The sequence below is a fragment of the Nematolebias whitei genome, chromosome 11, assembly GCF_014905685.2.
Source record: "Nematolebias whitei isolate Nwh7 chromosome 11, NemWhi1, whole genome shotgun sequence".
NCBI lineage: Eukaryota > Metazoa > Chordata > Actinopteri > Cyprinodontiformes > Rivulidae > Nematolebias > Nematolebias whitei.
This window is the reverse complement of record NC_056508.1, coordinates 41,929,224-41,937,195: the sequence shown is the minus strand read 5'-3', so window position 1 is coordinate 41,937,195 and position 7,972 is coordinate 41,929,224.

The window sequence follows — 7,972 nt, the reverse complement described above, 5'->3', positions numbered from 1 at the left end:
GCCAAAAAATAATACAATGTCTAATGCAGGCTAGATTTAATTAGCTTCGAGTACTAAGCAAATAAATTGGAAGTACTGTACTGCCTTTTTTGTAGAAAATCTGTGGACTGAGCAGGTTCTTTCCTTTTCCTTCTGTTTCTGATGGACACGCTTCTTGTTTCTGCAGTTTGTATTGCATGCTGAGCTGAAGATGCTCAGGTTGGGATCATGCAGCGGGTTACAGCTAGATGTCACTACATCCTAAAGTCTACAATATAGTGGAACCAGATGTGCACACTGGACCTGCAAAGCTGTTATTTTAGGACCATTTCAGAACAAAGTGGAAACCAGTAAAGAAATGGACAGCTGAGATTCAATCAGCTGGTAGGGGTGTTTTAATCAGTTTAGTTATGTAGTTAATATATAATTTAAGTGTCTTCACAGGACTTGATTAAAATCCCTAAATCCTGCGTTTCTTGTCATGCCACTTAAATGTCACATTCGTTTTGCCCAGGTCTCTTCATCAAGCTCTAAAGGAAATTACTCAAGCCCTCAGTGCCACTGCAGCTGATAGATGCATAAATTATGAATTACTTTTTCCATTTCTGTGTTGGAGGATCACACATCGCCCTTTCTGTGGGGAGTTTGCATGTTGCACATGTGGGTTTTTACAGAGTACTCCTGTTTCCTCTCACAGACCAAAAACGTGCATGGTAGTTTAATTTGTATCAAATCATCTTTAAGTGTGGGTGAGAGAGTGAATGGTTGTTTGTCTCAGACAGGTCTAAAGACCGATGGACTCCACCACTTGTTGCTTTACAAATCAAGGACTTTTTAATGCTTTTAATGAGTCTACGAGACTATAAAATTATATTATTTAGGTTTTTCTAAAACGGGTACAATGTGCCTTGGATAATGATGTTTTCTGCTTTCAGCTACTTTAAGCTTGATCGCAGATTTTTGAGTTTTAGACAGTAACTCTTATTAGTAAAGGTGTGTCTCAGTTTAACTTTTCCTTAATAAATGCACTTTAATGGTCAAATCAGCTGCATTTCGCCTGGGCGGCGCAGCAAAATGCAGCTGATTTGATGTTTGCTCCAGGAGATCCAGAGCGAGATGAAGGTGGCTCTGTATGGCAAGCCAAGTGTCTCATTAATAGCCACTTTTAATTATTAATGAGACGCTTAGTTGACGGCCCTCTAGTGGCTGAAAATGGTAGTGTTCAATATTTTCCATGTCAGAACTCAGAATTGATGAAATTGTCAGATCTCAGCCAAAAATTTGGTTATGAATATGGGAAAAAACGTAAAAAAGTCTCTTCGCTGTATAAGGCGCAGTCATGCTAATTTATACAAAAAACTGTGACTTATACAGCGAAAATTATGGTAAATAACTTTTACTTTAAACCTGAGTCCCCTGAGTCCTGTCCGCATTTTGGGTTCAACCACCACCAGATCATTACAAAAATAGTCCAAAGTGTACAGAAGGAGTCAGATTGCAAAAAAACAGACGAAGCAATTCCCGCAAAAACTGAAAACTCATGAGAGCCTTCTCCATAAAAATAAAAAAATTAATGAAAGCTTGTGGTTGGAAGTTCACTGGAAGATGCTTTGGCCTTGCTCAGCTTCTGAACGAGGGTTGTTTGGACGTGAATTAATCCAGGTTGACACGTGTACCCAGCATCTTGTGCTCTCACCTCAGTGACGGAGAGGCGGCGGCGTTGGCAGACGGGAGACGATAATCAGGCCTCCACACTCGTTGATTTTCAGACAAATTAAACGTCAGGGGAAAGCAGGGAGCGGGACCGCTGGGCTGCTTTGAAAAGCTGAGGCTATCATAAATTATTAATGGCTCCCCGTCACGGCCTTTTCTTCTCATCCTTTGCTCCATCTCTCTTTTTTTTTTTTCCCCACCAAGCCCTCACTCCTCACTCTTCATGGCTCTTCAGTACCGTTCACTTTTTACTGCCCCCACCTCTCACCTTCATTTCCTCTTTTTTTACCTGTCCGCTCCTCTTTTCATCACTCCTTCCTCCAAACGTTGTTTACAGTCCATACCTTCCATTCAGCCTTCTACTAAATCCCCTTCCCAGCCTGCTTTTTGCTGATTTTCACCTTTCCCATCCATCTGCTCTTCTTACTGGTTCCCACGTCAATGGTCACTTTTCCCCCTACTGATAATCCCCTTGTCACCCCTCCTTTCTTTTGTGTATCTTAAAGTTTCAACTTAAAATTTATTATTGCACATTTTAGTAAATCAGAAAAAAATGAAACCGTCTGAGTAGTCTTTTTGTACAAATACTCATTATACAGATGTATTTTTTGAACTCTGTACAACTAATATGCATTTAACCAACTACTAAATAAAAAAAAAGCACGTTAGCTCAGCTTTGCCTTTATCTAATTATGAACTTACTGATCATTTTTCACCGTGCTGTAATGCTCTCTTGCTCTCTTGCCACTCTACGTTTTGCTTTCAGTCATGCACAGTAAAATGCATCTTAACCAGTAGCGTCAGCTCTGATAAATATGATAATGAATCCAGCTTCTGTCTGCTGTCTACTGTCACCTGGTAATGAGTTTGTCCCGAAGGTCATTGTTATAATAGCTCATTAGCATCACAGGCTAATACTGCTTTGTGATGCCGGAGGTCAGCCGGGCTATTTGTTTGCTGTAGTGTTTGAGCTCCGTCATTCAGTATCGATCAGTGTGGGTTTCAGTGTGAGTTTGTGGGTTTTACAGCTGACAGGCAGAGTTACTGTCTGCATGTGTTAAATATGTTTTTGAATTAGATGACTACCTCATGTGTGCATGTGTGTTATGTGGTAAAATGTCATCCTGCTGGACCAAACACTTCATTTTTTAAAACTTCCATTATTGCTCGCCACCGAAAGGCAGGAGGAAATATTGTGTTTATCTGTAACATTAGCAAAACATCCTTATGAATTAGTGGATAAATGTTAATAAAACTCTGAAAGGAATTATTGAGCCCGTGTCAAAAAGGATTGAACTATTGAGCAAACTCAATTCAAGATGGCCACCACAGGTTAGCGAACACAAAATGACTATGACTCTGCCAGTTATACAGAGAATGAGCTCAACTTTGGTGTGGTAGTAGATCAGCAATATCCTCAACAAGTAATTTGAGCAGTACTCATTGTGCAAGAACTTTGGCATTAGCTGTTTGAGTCAACACCCTCACTTAGCAAAATATCTTAAAGCCAATTGACAGATTTTAGTGAAACTTCCAGAAAGTATTCATTGGCTGCTCATCTAAAACTCATTAAAGTCTGAGGTTAACCCAATTCAAGATGAATACCACAGCTAATGGCCTAATCCGGTGTAACGGAGTTAAAAATGAACTCCGAAGTATTTGTTTACTGTATTATTGTGTTTTATTTTGAAATGTGTCAAAGGCAGAAATGATGTAATACATTTTGTTCTGTTGCTTCCTCTCCCTCTCTTTGCCACCATGCAATGCGAGGTTAAGTAGTGTGAAAAAAATGGCTTATTTTTCTTTGTCTACAAAAATGTAGCTATTTAAGTTATAAATCTTTTATTATGTTGGTTGATATCAGTTTTGCATTGTCATTGTGGCCTTTTATTTTTAATTTTGAATGCAAAACCAAAGTTTTTAGATGTTTTATTGTCCCAGTTGTAAGATAGTTTGGTGCCATTTTCAGTTTAGTGCTTTCTCTTGTGGTTGCTGACTGTAATAGCACAGCAGATGCTTTGCTGCCATTCCACACAGTATAACATTTATTTTTGCAAGTGTAAGAGCCAGAAGTGCAGGACACACAGAAGACATATGATGTGTTTGGTTTATTGTCTTCTGCAGGAGAGCATCTTTGGATGCTCAGTCATTTGAAGAAAGTAAGCATTGCTGCACCAATACAGATATTGAGCTAAATATGGTGTGACAGTAGCTGACAGTCATCCTGAATGCACGATTCAAGATAATGCGAGATCTCTCAGTATTGCATGAGATAGCACATAACATCATTTACAAAGTTCAACTGAAATGTCTACAACTTTGTTTCTCGTTTCTCAACAGAAACCATTTCTGGTACAAAACTTTGATAAGAAATGTGGCGGGCTATATGCATTCCCTAGGCTTTTAATTATAACTGCTATTTTAATTTTCCTTAATTTTTGTTGAGCAGGAAAACCACATTTTTTTCATTTTGGTGATGAATGTGGTGTGCGATCACGACTTGCTGACAGATTCTATGTATCCTCTGCTCCTCACTGGCTCCTGATTTGCCTCATTATTAATACTGAAAAAGAATCGTTCGAGAACTCCAGTGAAAATGGTTTGTGGTCAGCCATTTTGCAACCAGAGTAAGTGTCATAGTTTAATGAGTCAGTCAGCCATTTTGGCTTCTGTAGACATGACTTAATCAGTCAATTAGAACAGCAGTTGATTAATATGCCTGGTCTGGGAGCAGCCTCAGCCAAGAGAGAAATGGGCCGGTGAATGAATAATCACCACCAGCGTGCTGCAGGGCTGCAATCGTTGAAGATTTAAAGGGGAATAAACTCTGAATTTTTAGCAGGGTTTTCTTTCCAGCTTGTCCAGATGACCCATTGGTGATTTGTTTGAAAAAGTGGATTCTTTTTTTTTTTTTTTAGACAGTTGAACAATACGGACACTTTTAAGGGCTGCAAAGGACACGGAGATACATAAAACCTTTTGAATTTCTATCATTCTTTTTGTTGTTTTTCCAAGGTTGTCAATAAAAGATGACCATAACTTTTAGCTTTTTATGAGAAATATTTTTGAAGGATATAAAATCTGAGTTACAGTGAAACTTGCACTGTTCAGAGGAATTTTAGATCTTAATATTTTTCCATGAGTGTGCGCACATAATTAAAATGAAGGCAAAATAGAAATACATAAGTTAGAATACGGCATTTTATTGTTAAAGTAAACTGAAATGTATTAATATCTCACATTAAAAGCCTTTAAAATGTCATTAACATCAAAGTCCCTATAAATTTTAGTCTTGTACAAATTGAAAATATTTGCCATGGTGAAATTTAATGATGGAATGTGTTTAATAAAAGTTTATTTTGACATCCAGCTAATTAGCAGGCTCGGTTTAAAGCAAGAAACCATTGTCAAACCTGTCAGTTTAACCACTGTAAAAATGTACAAACTGTGAGAATTATTTTAGATGAATATCAACATTTGCATTCTGTTTGAACATTGTTTTTCTTTTATTCAACATTTCACTGTCAGTCATTTTTTATATACAGCAGCTATTCTCTGTTGGAGTTTCTATTATTTAAACTAGATTGTGTGAAGGAAAGAAGTGATGTGTGTGTGAGCTTGTGTGATGTAGAACATAAACTATATGAATTCATTGGTGAATAAAGTTTTTTCTTTTTTTGTGGTCAGACTTAGTGCTCTGTTGACCATAACTCGACTCGTACAGTTTCAGTTTTGAGGATGCTGAGCTTGAATAAAGTGTTACACTTTATTTATTTATTTATTTATTTATTTATTTATTTATTTATTTATTTTTTGTCCAAACCATTTTCTACAAACTGTAACCAAGTTGTTTTTTATTCATAAACCTAACTATTTCTTTTTTTTTTCTTTTTGGCATGTCGAGACTGTTCTTCTCGTCCTCAGCATTTCATTGCATTGTTGACCTTGTGTTGATTTGCATATGACAAATAAGCCAAACCTGAACCAAACTGATCAGTTTTAACACATAAATTCAATTAATTAAACAAGTTTTAAAAAATAAGAACAATTTTTCAGTCAAACGGTTATTTTATCCAAACCCAGACCAAATGATTTTGATTCATATGGACATGTTTCCGGGGTTAAGCCTAAACAAACACTAAGTAAAGAGGACTTTTTGTCCAAACAATAACTTTTGTATTAACTGTATATAAATGCATATGTGTATATAAGCTTAAATGTGTATGCATGTACTGGTATGTGTGTATATATATAAAGGTTAATCATGATTGTAGTATTCCCTACCACCTTGTGCATGCACATATTTGGCTTTTTTCAGATTTGTGTATTCTGCTTCTTTTTTGATTATTCATAACAAACTTACAAACTCATATATCATGTATGTCACTACCTTACCCATCATAATTCAGCTCCATGTTACTCACTACCTGTGCAGTATCTGTCACTCAACCTGTGTAGTATACCTGTCACTCAACCTGTGTAGTATACCCGTATGTTAGTAATGTGCAATATATATCATGTGCATTTAAGCTTTACAGTATTACCACCTATAAAATACTTATTAATACAAATTCATCCTACTTGCACCATTAATATTTAATCATGTTGTTGTTTACTATATTTCTTTTGAACCTTGCAAATATTATATTTCTTTTTCACTGTTTTGGTACTTTATTTTGTACCCTTATTGCATTCTCTAGTATTTCTTGTTTTTTTTTTTTTTGTTTGTTTTTAGAAAGTCACATCAGTTCTTCTCATCCTGCACATGTCATCGCACTTTTGACCTTGTGTTAATCTGCACACGACAAATAAACAACACAACATAACATAAGTTGTGTTGAGTCATAAACATAAGTAGTTTTCATGCTTGAACCTAAACAAGCAGTGAGTAGAAATGAAAGTTGAAGGCAGAAAGTCATTTTAAGAAGACGTGACAACTTCATGAACTTTGAAGAAAGTTAATTATTTTAATCACACAATATATGAATATTGAGCCACAATGGCCCTTTATGACTGTGGATGTTGACAAATTGCATGAAAGTTCCTGTTATTTACTTCAAATTCAGATGGATCTCTAGCTTACCAAAGTACCACTAAATGCCGTTGTAAAGACCGCAAGAACTTGAAAATCTAGTACAATTAATATTTATTTGAAAAGCAGGGGACTCTTAGGACCCTGGCTGCACATGAAAAACAGTAAAAAAAAATTGCGACTTGTAAATGAACATGGAAATCTCCTTCAGATGTGCAGCTCCTCTCCCAGAGGAAAGAGTTATGTAGGTTGAGTAATAAAAAGCAGTAATAATTTCACCATGAAGAGAAATAAGTGTGAAAGTGTTGCTCTGGAAAGCCCTGGACCAACTCCAACCTCATCAGAAGGGCAAATTTATTTTGGAGTCAGGAATGCATTGGTTTTAATTTCACGCTGCACGCATTTCCTTACGAGCAAAGAGGAAAGGATGGAGAAAGAAAGAGGCTGAAAGCAAGCGAAACAAAAAGACTCGGAGAGGAAAATAATTCTTAGTTTAATTTTCTGCTAAAAATCACCACACCAAAGAGAATTAAAGCTGAAACACAAACAAAAGAGGAAAAATATAATGGGGAAAGGTTGTTTTTTTAGGTTATAAGAGGTATTAGCATTTATTTAAATATCTGAATTTTTTTGACAGATGTTTTAGCTCTGTGCAGCTGTTTACATATTGTTTCAACGTGCCAAACAAAGGAAGGTCATGAACAGAAATAAATACATTTGATGATGATGGTAATGGGACTATTCAGCATGACGTTGCTTTTTATTTATTTTTTTTAGCTTTATTTATTAGAGTCAACTAAATAATAAAACCACACCGATCACATCGATCCCTCATGTTGTATTTTAATTTGAAGGTGATGCTTGAGTAGAATTGTTTTCTTCAAGCAGATGAAACTATGACGCACTTGAATCCTATTTTTTGTTTTATTCCTCTGACATTAGACTTTTTCCACACACACCAGCTTTGAGACATTCTGTAGAGTTTCAGCCTTTTGTCCCACAGCTTCCTGGATCCTGGGCGACACCAATGAGCAGCAGCTGGTGCAGATCTTCCTGATGGCTCCAGGGCTGCAGGAGAGAATCCTTCTCTGCTGGAGCATTGCATAACTCCAGGTAGTTGCTTGCAGTCTTGCTTTGTTTGAACTTGCCTTGCTTTTCTCCTTGTGCCTCCAGCAGTCTGGTCTCCTGGAGTCTCATGCCCTGGATCCCTTCTGAAGCTCCTCGTGCCTGCAATGATCTGTGCTTATC